This window comes from Lipotes vexillifer, unplaced genomic scaffold, assembly GCF_000442215.2.
Source record: "Lipotes vexillifer unplaced genomic scaffold, Lipotes_vexillifer_v1.1 scaffold763, whole genome shotgun sequence".
Classification (NCBI taxonomy): Eukaryota; Metazoa; Chordata; class Mammalia; order Artiodactyla; family Lipotidae; genus Lipotes; species Lipotes vexillifer.
The window spans coordinates 1,895,777-1,910,066 of NW_006770909.1; the positions used below are offsets into that span (position 1 = coordinate 1,895,777).

At 37.9% G+C, this 14,290-nt stretch overlaps 1 pseudogene; it reads left to right on the plus strand.

The window, feature by feature from the left end:
• Positions 1-7,552: 7,552 nt before the first annotated feature.
• On the plus strand, positions 7,553-8,303 carry LOC103081264 (phosphomannomutase 2 pseudogene; annotated as a pseudogene).
• The last annotated feature ends 5,987 nt before the right edge of the window (positions 8,304-14,290 follow it).

Consider the following 14,290-nt stretch of genomic DNA (forward strand, 5'->3'; position numbering starts at 1 on the left):
GACTTCAGAAAGTAATCCATGTCAAGCATAAGGCTGGCTTATTTGTTTTCTTTCTCTCAAGAATCACAGTCCTGTTCTGGCTGTTTTCTAATGTCTGAAACCTGTAGATATATATATGTTTTTATAGTTGTTTAAAGCAGCAGAGCCATTCTTAGAGCAGTGCTTTATGCGCAGAAGTGGAAATACGCTTGAAGTCATTAAATTTTTTTTTCTATTTCTTTCACTGAAAAGGCCCAGAAATAATGATACATCATGAACACAAGGATACCAAGCATCCAGATCCTTGTTTTAAAATACTATTAATCACTGAGATGAAACAAAATCCCTTATGGCTGACTTCCAGTTTCCCATTGACTGATTACAGTTATGGGACAGGGAAACTAAGAGATGAGGCTGGAAATTCTTGTTACACTGGCAAGTAAAAAATGCTAAAAAAAATGATGACAGTATGTCAAAATTTTAAAGGTGTCTGAACAGCTCATATATCAAACATTTCAAGAGTGCCAGTGAAAAACAGATGGGCTAATGTTTTAGGAGTAAAGGTCTTTCTCAAAATATAGAGTGACACTGACACTGTAGGAAAAAATGAATAAATATAGATTCACTATAACAAAGCCTAAAATAAAAGCCTTCACAAGATAAAGAGATCCACTAATAATTTAACTGCCAGGTAGAAAAAACTTAACATTTTTCTGATGAGGATAACAAAATTAAGATATTCTGCAATATAACATCTATAATGTTTTATATATAGTTAAAATTTTAGACATGTGAAGAGGCAGAAAAATTGAATCCATAATAAAAGGAGAAAGCAAGTGAATAGAAAAAGATACTCAGATGGCACATTTGTTGGAATTAGAAGCCAAAGACTTCAAAATTACTATTAAAAATATGTTAAATAATTTACAGTAAAAGATGAATAGAGTGGCAAAGATATAAGGAATTTTAGGACAGATTGAAATCTCTTTAAAAAGTACCAAAAAGAAATCTGAGAACTAAAAAGATACAATATTTGAAATAAAATTATTAGATGGGAATAATAATAATACAGAGAAAAGAATCATTGTACTTGAAGACCAGTAAATAGAAACTATTCAATCTAATCTGAAGCACAGATAGAAAATATATACATATTAAAAAATAAACAGAGCCACAAAGGCAAGGGGATGATAAAAACATCTAAATGTCTAAAATACATGTAATTGTTGTCCCAGGAGGAGGAGCAAAAATGGGAAAGAAAAAATATTAACAGTGACTAAAAATTTTAGTAGATTTTAAAAACATCAACCTACAGAGCCAAGAAGAAAGGAACTTCCAAGCTGGACAAATACAGTAAAAACCACACCAGGTCTCAGTATGGTCAAACTGCTAAAAATGAGATATAAAGAGAACATCTTGAAAACAACCAGTTAAAAAAAAGAGAGAGGAAAAAAAAGAAAAAAGGGAGAGAGAGAGAGAGAGAGAGAGAGAGAGAGCAAGCGATGCATGAAGTAGAGAACAATAAACAGAACAGCTCATTTCTCAGAAGAAGTAATGGAGAGCAAAAGGCAATGAAATGACATCTTTAAAGTGCTTAAGAAAACAAATTGCCCTCTTATCAGGAAACTTGCTCAAGACTCTTAGATAGCTTCATCCACCAGAGGGCAGACAGCAGAAGCAAGAAGAATTACAATCCTGCAGCCTGTGGAACAAAAATCACATTCACAGAAAGACAGACAAGATGAAAAGGCAAAGGGCTATGTACCAGATGAAGTACCAAGATAAAACCCAAGAATAACAACTAAATGAAGTGAAGATAGGCAACCATCCAAAAAAAGAATTCAGAAAAATGATAGTGAAGACTATCCAGGACCTCAGAAAAAGAATGGAGGCAAAGATTGAGAAGATGCAAGAAATGTTTAACAAAGACCTAGAAGAATTAAAGAACAAACAGAGATGAACAACACAATAACTGAAATGAAAACTACACTAGAAGGAATCAATAGCAGAATAACTGAGGCAGAAGAATGGATAAGTGACCTGGAAGACAGAATGGTGGAATTCACTACTGCAGAACAGAATAAAGAAAAAAGAATGAAACAAAATGAATACAGCCTAAGAGACCTCTGGGACAACATTAAATGCAACAACATTCGCATTATAGGGGTCCCAGAAGGTGAAGAGAGAGAGAGAAAGGACCCGAGAAAATATTTGAAGAGATTATAGTCGAAAACCTCCCTAACATGGGAAAGGAAATAACCACCTAAGTCCAGGAAGCAGAGAGAGTCTCATACAGGATAATCCCAAGGAGAAACATGCTGAGACACATAGTAATCAAATTGGCAAAAATTAAATACAAAGAAAAATTATTGAAAGCAGCAAGGGAAAAATGACAAATAACATACAAGGGAACTTCCATAAGGTTAACAGCTAATTTCTCAACAGAAACTCTACAAGACAGAAGGGAGAGGCAAGATATAATTAAATTGATGAAAGGGAAAAACCTACAACCAAGATTACTCTACCCAGCAAGGATCTCATTCAGATTCGATGGAAAAATCAAAAGCTTTACAGACAAGCAAAAGCTAAGAGAATTCAGAGCCACCAAACCAGCTCTACAACAAATGTTAAAGGAACTTCTCTAAGTGGGAAACACAAGAGAAGAAAAGGACCTACAAAAACAAACCCAAAACAATTAAGAAAATGGTAATAGGAACATACATAACAATAATTACCTTCAAGGTGAATGGATTAAATTCTCCAACCAAAAGACAGAGGCTCACTGAATGGATACAAAACAAGATCCATATATAGGCTATCTATAAAAGACACACTTCGGTCCTAGGGACACATACAGACTGAAAGTGAGGGGATGGAAAAAGATATTCCATGCAAATGGAAATCAAAAGAAAGCTGGAGTAGCAATACTCATATCAGATAAAATAGACTTTAAAATAAAAAGTGTTACAAGAGACAAGGAAGGACACTACATAATGATTAAGGGATCAATCCAAGAAGAAGATATAACAATTATAAATATAAATGCACCCAACATAGGAGCACCTCAATACATAAGGCAACTGCTAACAGCTCTAAAAGAGGAAATCGACAGTAACACAATAATAGTGGGGGACTTTCACACCTCAGTTACACCAATGGACAGATCATCCAAATGAAAATAAATAAGGAAACAGAAGCTTTAAAAGACACAAAAGACCAGATAGATTTAACTGATATTTATAGGACATTCCATCCCAAAAGAGTCGAATACACATTTTTCTCAAGTGCGCATGGAACATTCTGCAGGATAGATCACATCTTGGGTCACAAATCAAGCCTCAATAAATTTAAGAAAATTAAAATCATATCAAGCATCTTTACTAACCACAACACTATGAGATTAGAAATCAATTACACGCCAAAAAACGTAAAAAAAAAAAGCACAAAGGGCTTCCCTGGTGACGCAGTGGTTGAGAGTCTGCCTGCTGATGCAGGGGACATGGGTTCATGTCCCGGTCTGGGAAGATTCCACATGCCGCATAGCAGCTAGGCCCATGAGCCATGGCGGCTGAGCCTGCACGTCCAGAGCCTGTGCTCCAAAACGGGAGAGACCACAACAGTGAGAGGCCCACGTACTGAAAAAAAAAAAAAAAGTAAAAAACACAAACACATGGAGGCTAAAAAATACATTATTAAATAACCAAGATAACCCTGAAGAAATCAAAGAGGAAATAAAAAAAGTATCTAGAGACAAATGACAATGAAAACACGACGATCCAAAACCTATGGGATGCAGCAAAAGCAGTTCTAAGAGGGAAGTTTAGAGCTATATAAGCCTACCTCAAGAAACAAGAAAAATCTCAAATAAACAATCTAACCTTACACCTAAATGAACTACAGAAAAAAGAAAAAAACAAAACCCAAAGTTAGCAGAAGGAAAGAAATCATAAAGATCAGAGCAGGAATAAAGGAAATAGAAACAAAGAAAACAATAGCAAAGATCAATAAAACTAAAAGCTGGTTCTTTGAGAAGATAGACAAAATTGATAAACAGACAGACTCATCAAGAAAAAGAGGGAGAGGACTCAAATCCATAAAATTAGAAATGAAAAAGGAGAAGTTACAACAGAGACTGCAAAAATACAAATCATCCTAAGAGACTACTACAAGAAAGTCTATGCCAATAAAATGGACACCCTGGAAGAAATGGTCAAATCCTTAGAAAGGTAAACCTTCCAAGACTGAACCAGGAAGAAATGGAAATATGAACAGACCAATAACAAATAATGAAATTGAAACTGTGATTAAAGGTCTTCCAACAAACAAAAGTCCAGGACCAGATGGCTTCACAGGTGAATTCTACCAAACATTTAGAGAAGAGCTAACACCCATCCTTCTCAAACTCTACTAATAAATTGCAGAGAAAGGAACACTCCCAAACTCATTCTATGAGGCCACCTTCACCCTGATACCAAAACCAGACAAAGATACTACAAAAAAAGAAAATTACAGACCAGTATCACTGATGAACATAGATGCAAAAATACTAGCAAACAGAATCCAACAACACATTAAGAGAATCATACACTATGATCAAGTGGAGTTTATCCCAGGGATGCAAGGATTCTTCAATATACCCAAATCAATCAATGTGATACACCATATTAACAAACTGATGGATAAAAACCATATGATCATGTCAATAAATGCAGAAAAAGCTTTTGACAATATTCAACACCCATTTATGATAAAAACTCTCCAGAAAGTTGACACAGAGGGAAACTACCCAAACATAATAAAGGTCATATACGACAAAATTATAGCACACCTTATTCTCAATAGTGAAAAACTGAAAGCATTTCCTCTTAGATCAGGAACAAGACAAGGATGCCCACTCTCACCACTATTATTCAACATAGTTTTGGAAGTCCTAGCTGTGGCAATCAGAGAAGAAAAAGAAAGAAAAGGAATACAAATTGGAAAAGAAGAAGTAAATCTGTCACTGTTTGCAGATGACATGATACTATACATAGAGAGTCCTAAAGATGCCACCAGAAAACTACTAGAGCTAATCAGTGAATTTGGTAAAGTTGCAGGATACAAAATTAATGCACAGAAATCTCTTGTATTCCTATACACTAATGATAAAAAATCTGAAAGAGAAATGAAGGAAACACTCCCATTTACCATTGCAACAAAAAGAATAAAATACCTAGGAATAAATCTACCTAGGGAGACAAAAGACCTGTATGCAGAAAACTATAAGACACTGATGAAAGAAATTAAAGATGATATCAACAGATGGAGAAATATACCATGTTCTTGGATTGGAAGAATGAATATTGTAAAAATGACAATTCTACCCAAAGCAATCTACAGATTTAATGCAATCCCTATCAAATTACCAATGGCATTTCTTACAGAACTACAACAAAAAGTCTTAAAATTTGTATGGAGACACAAAAGACCCTGAATAGCCAAAGCAGTCTTGAGGGAAAAAATGGATCTGGAAGAATCAGACTTCCTGACTTCTGACTATACTACAAAGCTACAGTAATCAAGACAATATGGTACTGGCACAAAAACAGGAACATTGACCAATGGAACAAGATAGAAAGCCCAGAGATAAATCCACACGCCTATGGTCAACTAATCTATGACAAAGGGGGCAAGGATATACAATGGAGAAAAGACAGCCTCTTCAATAAGTGGTGCTGGGAAAACTGGACAGCTACATGTAAAAAAATGAAATTAGAACACTCCCTAACACCATACACAAATATAAATTCAAAACGGATTAGAGACCTCAATGTAAGACTGGACTCTATAAAACTCTTAGAGGAAAACATAGGAAGAAGATTCTTTGACGTAAATCACAGCAAGATCTTTTCTGATCCACTTCTAGAGTAATGGAAATTAAAACAAAAATTAAGAAATGGGACCTAATGAAACTTAAAAGCTTTTGCACAGCAAAAGAAACCATAAACAAGACAAGAAGACAACCCTCAGAATGGGAGAAAATATTTGCAAACGAATCAGCAGACCAAGGATTAATCTCCAAAATATATAAACAGCTCATGCAGCTCAATATTAAAAAAACAGACAACCTAATCCAAAAATAAGCAGAAGACCTAAATAGACATTTCTCCAAAGAAGACATACAGATGGCCAAGAAGCACATGAAAAGCTGCTCAACGTCATTAATTATTACAGAAATGCAAATCAAAAGTACAATGAGTTATCACCTCACACCAGTTACAATGGGCATCATCAGAAAGTCTACAAACAACAAATGCTGGAGAGGGTGTGGAGAAAAGGGAACCCTTTTGCACTGTTGGTGGGAATGTAAATTGATTACAGCCATTATGGAGAACAGTATGGAAGTTCCTTAAAAAACTATAAATGAAATTGCCATATGATCCAGCAATCCCACTACTGGGCATATACCCAGAGAAAACCATAATTCAAAAAGACACATGCACCCAAATGTTCATTCCAGTACTATTTACTATTGTAAATAGCCATTTACAATGGAAGCAACCTAAATGCCTATTGACAGATGAATGGATAAAGAAGATGTGGTACATATATACAATGGAATATTACTCAGCCATAAAAAGGAATGAAATTGGGTCATTTGTAGAGACATGGATGGATCTTGAGACTGTCATACAGAGTGAAGTAAGCCAGAAAGAGAAAAAAAATATCGTATATTAACACATATATGTGGAACCTAGAAAAATGGTACAGATGAACTGGTTTTCAGGGCAGAAATTGAGACACAGATGTAGAGGACAAACGTATGGACACCAAGGGGGGAAAGTGGCGGGGGTGTGGTGGGGTGGTGTGATGAATTGGGTGATTGGGATTCACTTGTATACACTGATGTGTATAAAGTTGATGACTGTAAGAACCTGCTGTATAAAAAAATAAATTAAAAAAAAGGGAAAAATATAATTAAAAAAGAAAACAAAGTACATTTACCCTTATTTTTAGGAAATGCAAATTAAACTAATATTAGTGGATAGAAGGTCATCATGTCTGCAACTGACTCTCAAATGGTTCCGAGAAAAAGAAACAGGTACATATAGCAGATAAAGTACATATGGTAAAATGTTAACCTTTGGGGAATCTGGGTGAAGGATATATAAAAATTCTTTGTACTATCTTTGAAAGCTTTCTGTACACAGTACAAAGTTAGAAATAAGGGAAAAAACTGTACGTTTACCTAGAATTTTATATACAGTGAAGGTATTCTTCAGAAAGGAAGCCAAAATAAACTTTCAGAAAAACATAACCAAAGAGAATCTAGGACTAACAGAGCAGAGTTGCAAGGGTCACGACAGGAAGTGAAACCAGCTGAAGAAAATGAGACTGGAAATAATTCTTGCCTTATATGAAGTGGTATATTAATTCAAGGTAAGCAAAAAGTTAAGGAGCATATTGTAATCCCTAAAATAACCACTATAAAACTAATTGAACCAGTGAATAATAAAATTCTATGTAGGAGATCAAATAGAATACTAAAAACAGTCAATTATTTTCATTATTTTAACAGAAAGTAAGGGAGGGAATGGAAACTAGGGACTTGAGGGCTCCTGGCCCAGTGTTCTGCCTCCTTGGTGTAGACTGGACCCTGCTGGCCCCTCAGCAGAAAATTACTAAAGAAATAAATGGCATTCTACAAAAATTGAGGCAGAAGATCAAAATCTGAGTCGGCGGGTTGAATTTCAATAAAGTTCAGGTGAAGTTGGGAAATGATATGGTTTAAAAAATATGATTATGTGTTTCCAGGAAATGGCTTGGTAGCATACAAAGATGGGCAACTCTTATATAAACAGAATATTCAAGGTCACCTTGGTAAGGCCCTAATCCAAGATTTAATCAATGACTGTCTGAGCTACATTGTAGAAACCAAACTCCTGAAGAAGGGGTGCTTTCATTGAAATTCTAAATGGGACGTGAATTCATCCTCTATTGAAAGAAGCTGCAGCCCCAAAGAACACATGGAGTTCTATACACATTATAAAGAAATAAAATATAAGACAAAAATGTGTAGCAGATCTGTGGAAAGCATTTGCAAATAAAGGCCTCACCTTTTCTGTAGGAGGCCAGATCATATGTGAGGTGTTTTGGGATGGATAGAGCAAGAAGTATTGCCTGGGATATGTGGAAAATCATGGTTATAAGACCATTTCTCTCTTTGGAGACAGAACTGTGGCAGGTGGGAACGACCATGAGATCTCCACAGACCTGGGAACTGCAGGCCACACAAGTCTGTGCCTGAGGACACAGGAAACATCTGTGAAGAGCTCTTGTACTAATGGTCATTTTCCCTGTGGGAAGAAGAGGGAGCTAATGAGCCTGACAGGGTCATTCGGTGGCCAAACCCAAGGTCTCCCTTTCATATGCCCACACGACCCAGCCCAGGCCAGGCTCTCCACAGGGTTCAGTCAACTCATAGGGTCCTGACAGTGATATCCTCATGCAGCAGAGAAACCTCCCTCTATCCCCAAACACATGAGGCCTTCCACCTCCAATGCCAGAAGAGAGAAGAAAAGACTTGTCAAGAATGGAGCAAAGGAATAACCCCACCAATAGACTTTATCCCCCAACTCCATATTTGCAATCACAGTATGCCTGGGCTTTGGGGAAACTTCCTATCATTCTAGAAAGAACAGATGTGCCGGGACCCTCCCTCTTCATGGGTCCTGTGATAAATGTAACAGATATTTATGTTTGGACCCCCTGCATCAATAACAGAAAGGGGGATTTGTGATGAGAAAGAAAGGACAGGGCAATTACAATGATTCAACCCTGGGACAAAAGTCTAAAAAACACTTTCTGAAATGAAGCTCCCTCCTGAGCGTCAGTTTGATGGGGCTTTGAAACTGAGAAGAAAGTGATCTCTGTGGTGGTATTCAGTTAAATGACTCTGTACAATCTTTCTCTTCCAATCCTGTTTCCTATTTGTGAGGTGCAGACCTCAGTACGGGCTGCCAACAGATGACTGGCCAAGTGACCACTGACCCCAAGTAGTTTGCACTCAGCTCTCCCAGAAGGCAGATCAGCTCTGTATCCACTACACCTTGAATACCCTGGCTGGTTCTGGGCAACCATGGAGATGGGAGGAAATAGAAACCAACAACCCCTGGTTAGAGAACTGGCACCAGCAGAACAGTCCTTCCCTTGGATGTAGGTTCTGATCCCAGGTCTGGAGAAACTAACTTGGGATGTAAATTTTACTAAAAGTATCTTCTTATTGGACCTGGCTAGCTTCCCAAAGGCATTATTTGCCTCTAGTTTCTCAGGTAAGAGCTTAGCTTATTCATAGGAATAAGAGCTGCACTTTATCTCTCTGCAGACTTTTTTTTTTTTTTTTTTTTTTCTTGCGTTATGCGGGCCTCTCACTGTTGTGGCCTCTCCCATTTGCGGAGCACAGGCTCCGGACGCGCAGGCTCAGCGGCCATGGCTCACGGGCCCAGCCGCTCCGCGGCATGTGGGATCTTCCCGAAACGGGGCACGAACCCGCGTCTCCTGCATCGGCAGGCGGACTCTCAAGCACTGCGCCACCAGGGAAGCCCTCTCTGCAGACTTTTTAATAAAAGTTGTCCACCCAGGCCCTCACCTAGACTTTGACTTAAGGGGTGAGAGCAGCTGTGGTTGGGACCCTCTCTCCTCCCTTCCACATTCTGCAAGTTCTTTGTGAAACTGGCAGCAGCTCAAAGCCCTAGTTTGGAACACAGCTGAAGAGAGTTCCCAAGGTTCACATGTCACTTTTCAGTATTTGGCAATGTTGAGACCCCCAAACCCTGCACAGATAGGTGCTGGGGCCAGCTTCAGTCTACAGCGTGACCTCTTCTGGGGGTCACCTACCTGAATCCTGGGCCAGGGGGAGCCCTGTGCTCTGCATCCCCTGCCTCCCAGACCCCAAACAGTTGCTTGCATCAGATAAACCTGGTTCCCTCCAAACCTGCTGGCTGCTCAGTCTTCTCTTAGCTCAGGATTGGGTTGGGAGAACAAAGGAAGAAATGCTGGCCTATGAAGTCTGCCTGGCTCAACCACTCTGTTTACACACAGGACTGTCGTTTCTCAGTGATTCCCAGTCATGACCATCCAATGGTATCTTTCCTTGTAGAATTTTGTAAATGATACTGCAATGACCTTTCAAAGTGAAAAGTAGCAAATTAAAGTGATTTTGTTGTTTCCTAAAAAACAAGGCAAAACAAAATAAAAAGGCAGTGAAGGCTAAACAAAGGACAAAGAACAGATGATAAAAAATAGGACAGGGCTTCCCTGGTGGCGCAGTTGTTGAGAGTCCGCCTGTTGATACAGGGGACACGGGTTCGTGCCCCGGTCCGGGAAGATCCCACATGCCGCAGAGCAGCTAGGCCGGTTAGCTATGTCTGCTGGGCCTGCACGTCTGGAGCCTGTGCTCCTCAACGGGAGAGGCCACAACAGTGAGAGGCCCACGTACCGCAAAAAAAAAAAAAAAAAAAAAAAAAAAAAAAGGACAAATAGCAAGAAGGTACAATTAAGCCCCCAAATATCAATAATTATACTAAATATAAGTGGACATAATACTCCTATTAATAGTCAGAGATTGTTAAACTGGGTAAATAAACAAAACTCTGTCTATATGCAGTATACAAGAGATGAATTTTAAACACAGGGAAGTTGAAAGTAAAAACATTGGAAAAGTTATACTATGTAAACACAGCAAACTAAAACTGACATGCCTATACTTAGATAAAGTAGACTTCAGGACATGGGGTGTTTCCAGGTATAATGAATATTCATAATGGTAAGAGAGTCAATTTAACTAGAGGATCTAAAAATATTAAATTGTATGTACCTAATAACAGAGCTCAACAAAACATAAATAATAACTGTCAGAACTAAAGAGAGAACTAGAGAAATCCATCATTATGGTTGAGCATACTGTAGGATTATATTTACATACATTTCTAGAACACAAGATACTAACCTAATCTGAGGCAAATCTCATTAATGGTTGATCTTGGTGAGGGTTTGATTGTAAAAGGACAAATTATATTTTCTCAGGGTGTTCAAGATACTTTCTTTCTTGATTGAGACAGTGGTTTCCCAGCAGTACACATTTGTCAAACTCTTCAGGCCATACACATGTGCTTTTTATTGTATGTAAATTCTTTCTCAACAAAACCTCAAATCAATGCCCAGTATTTTCCATAATGCCCTTTTGTCACTTACCACATTTAATATTGGATTTTCTACACATTTAAATGTGTTATTTCCCCTATTGGAATTACAGAGTCCTGCCTGAGTTGTTTATTTACCTTTGCAATTTTGCAGCACTTTCCCCAATTTGGATAATCAATAAATACCAAATGAGCAAATAAAAATGAACTATAAATATTGAATCCAGCATTTTAAATTGGATTGTTTATTTTATATTGTAGAGCAGGGATTAGCGAATGCTGCCCCATATGCTAAATTTGGTGCACTTCTTGTTTATGCATTGCCCTCAACCTAGGAATGGTGTTTACATTGTAAATGAAAAAAAAAAAAATTAAAATCAGGGCTTCCCTGGTGGCGCAGTGGTTGAGAATCTGCCTGCCAATGCGGGGGACACAGGTTCAAGCCCTGGTCTGGGAGGGTCCCACATGCCACAGAGCAACTAGGCCCGTGAGCCACAACTACTGACCCTGCGCATCTGGAGCTCGTGCTCCACAATAAGAGAGGCCGCGACAGTGAGAGGTCTGCACACCATGATGAAGAGTGGCCGCCGCTCACCACAACTAGAGAAAGCCCATGCACAGAAACGAAGACCCAGCACAGCCAAAAATAAATAAATAAAATTTAAAAAAAAATCAGAAGAAGAAAATATTATGTGATAAATGAAAAATGATATGAAATTCAAACTTCACAAAACATAAATGGAGTTTTATTGTAAAATAGGAAAGTAAAAAGATGAGAAAAGACATACCAGGCAAACACTGAGCGTGATGAAAAGCTGATATGGTTTTACTAGTATCAGATAAAGGAGGCTTTGGGGGCACAGAGTATTACCAAATATAACTGAGGAGAATTCACAAAGGTAAAAAATGAAATAGAGATTTTTACTGGGCTGACATAGATCCCAGGAATCTGAATTGTACCAAGCCCTCTGTAACAAAACCTGCTCTAGAGTAACTAGAATAACAAAATAATCCTTAGTCATGAGCCATATAAATAATCAGCTATTTCACAAGATATAAAGTAACAGATGGGGTCACACAGATTTAGTGAGAGAAGTGCAAGTGATTATGTAGGCTATAGGAGAGGATACAATTTGGAAGGCTGTGAGATAAGGAGATAACTGGTTTCTGCCTACACAGTTTCAGCAGCTTTGCAAAGATGAGATTTATAAATACTTTATAAATTAAAGAAATTAACTGCAGCATCACTAAACTGAAAGTGCCACCTACACCACTTGCACAGTTTTCTATTAATAGTGAGTGAAGCATTAACTGCCAAGGCCTTGGAATAAATTATTATGGAATTAGAGCTTGCAGAGATGAGCTATTGCCTCTCATATACACATTACTTGTAGCAAGAAAATACCATATTTGGAGTCAATCTCTTGGAGAGTCCAAAAGCTACACACATTTACATTGACATAAGAGCTTAGACTTACAGCTTTATTGATGTTTTACAGAAACAGGGTGGAGAAGATAAAATGGATAGTAATTTAAATGAAGATGAGATGGTTCTTCAGTATTTCTTAATCCGTTTGGTCTCTCAGCTACTTCTAAGAGTACAAGAAGGCATTCCTTGTTTTAAAAGGAAGCACATTGGGCTTCCCTGGTGGCGCAGTGGTTGAGAGTCTGCCTGCCGATGCAGGGGTCACGGGTTCGTGCCCGGTCAGGGAAGATCCCACGTGTTGTGGAGCGGCTGGGCCCGTGAGCTGAGCAGCTGGGCCTGTGCCACTGAGCCTGCGCATCCGGAGCCTGTGCTCCGCAACAGGAGAGGCCACACAGTAAGAGGCCCACGGACCGCAAAAAAAAAAAAAAAAAAAAGAAGCAGCACATCATTCTATATCGTTATTTATTAAGGAGGGAATAAATTCAGTATTAATTACATGAAAGATTATAGTTAGAAAATAGTTGAAGTCCACATTTAATAAATTGTCATAGAACTCTGTAATGTGGGTATAAAGAGGTTTCTGATCAGGATCATCTACCTATAGTTAATAGAATAATTATAGCTCTTACTGGCAAATAACAAACCTATTGGGACTTGCTTCATCAAAAAGGAAAATTTATTAGCAAAGTAGAATATAAGGGTAATTCACAGGTCACAAGGGCCTCATGTGGCCAGACCTCAGGAAAAGAACTGGAGCCACCAATATGACTGCCATTAGAGCTTTCTCATTAATGGTCACTTTGGGCTGTTTCCTTTTTCAGTCTTGCTGCTGAACAACCTCCTCTCATACCTGAAAATGGCTACTGTTAGCTTTCAAGTTTAGAATCCCTATTGTGGAGGGATGCCATGATAAAGGTTAAATGTCTGGATGCCTTACTAGGGAACTATTTGGTCTAGTTGGTGTCAGTACCTCTCCTAGTCTAACCACAATGGTCCTGCTACTGTGTCCAGAGAAAGAGGTCTCACTATTCCAATCTGACAAGTTATCACTAGTCAAGCCAGCCAGAAAATATAGTGATAGGGCCAGACTGACAAGATATCATTTGTCTAAAAAATTCCCTCATCCATAAAAACAATGTTTGATTTTCATTTATTGCCCTCAACCCACCAACCTGGGAAGCTGAGAAAATAACGATAAGAAGATGAGCTTAATATGAGTCTATGCTCTTTTAAAATTAGTATCTAGATGCATTTGTCAGAATTCATTGAAAGGATACTAAGGGTTTATGCATTTAAGGTATATAAATTTTACCTCAACAGCAATAACAAAAAAGCACTAGAAATAAATATTGAACTCTGGTTAATAATATGCCTGTTGAGATATTTGTGGGACCATACTGATGTCTGTAACTTTGTTTGACATGCATCAAAAAATAATATACATGAATCAGTGGCTAGAGGGATGTGTAGATGAATATAGACAAATAGGTCTGTGATAAAGCAAATATAGTAAAATGTTAATCGCAGCACTGACATAGTATATATATGAATTTTTACAGAAAAATTCTTTCAACTTTTTTTGTATGTTTGAAAATTATCCCAATGAAATATTGGAAAAAAATCTAAATGAATCAGCACTTCCTCACATAATGCATTCTCAGTTAGTATTTCTATACACTTGAGAATCTAGAACAATCTCTATGCC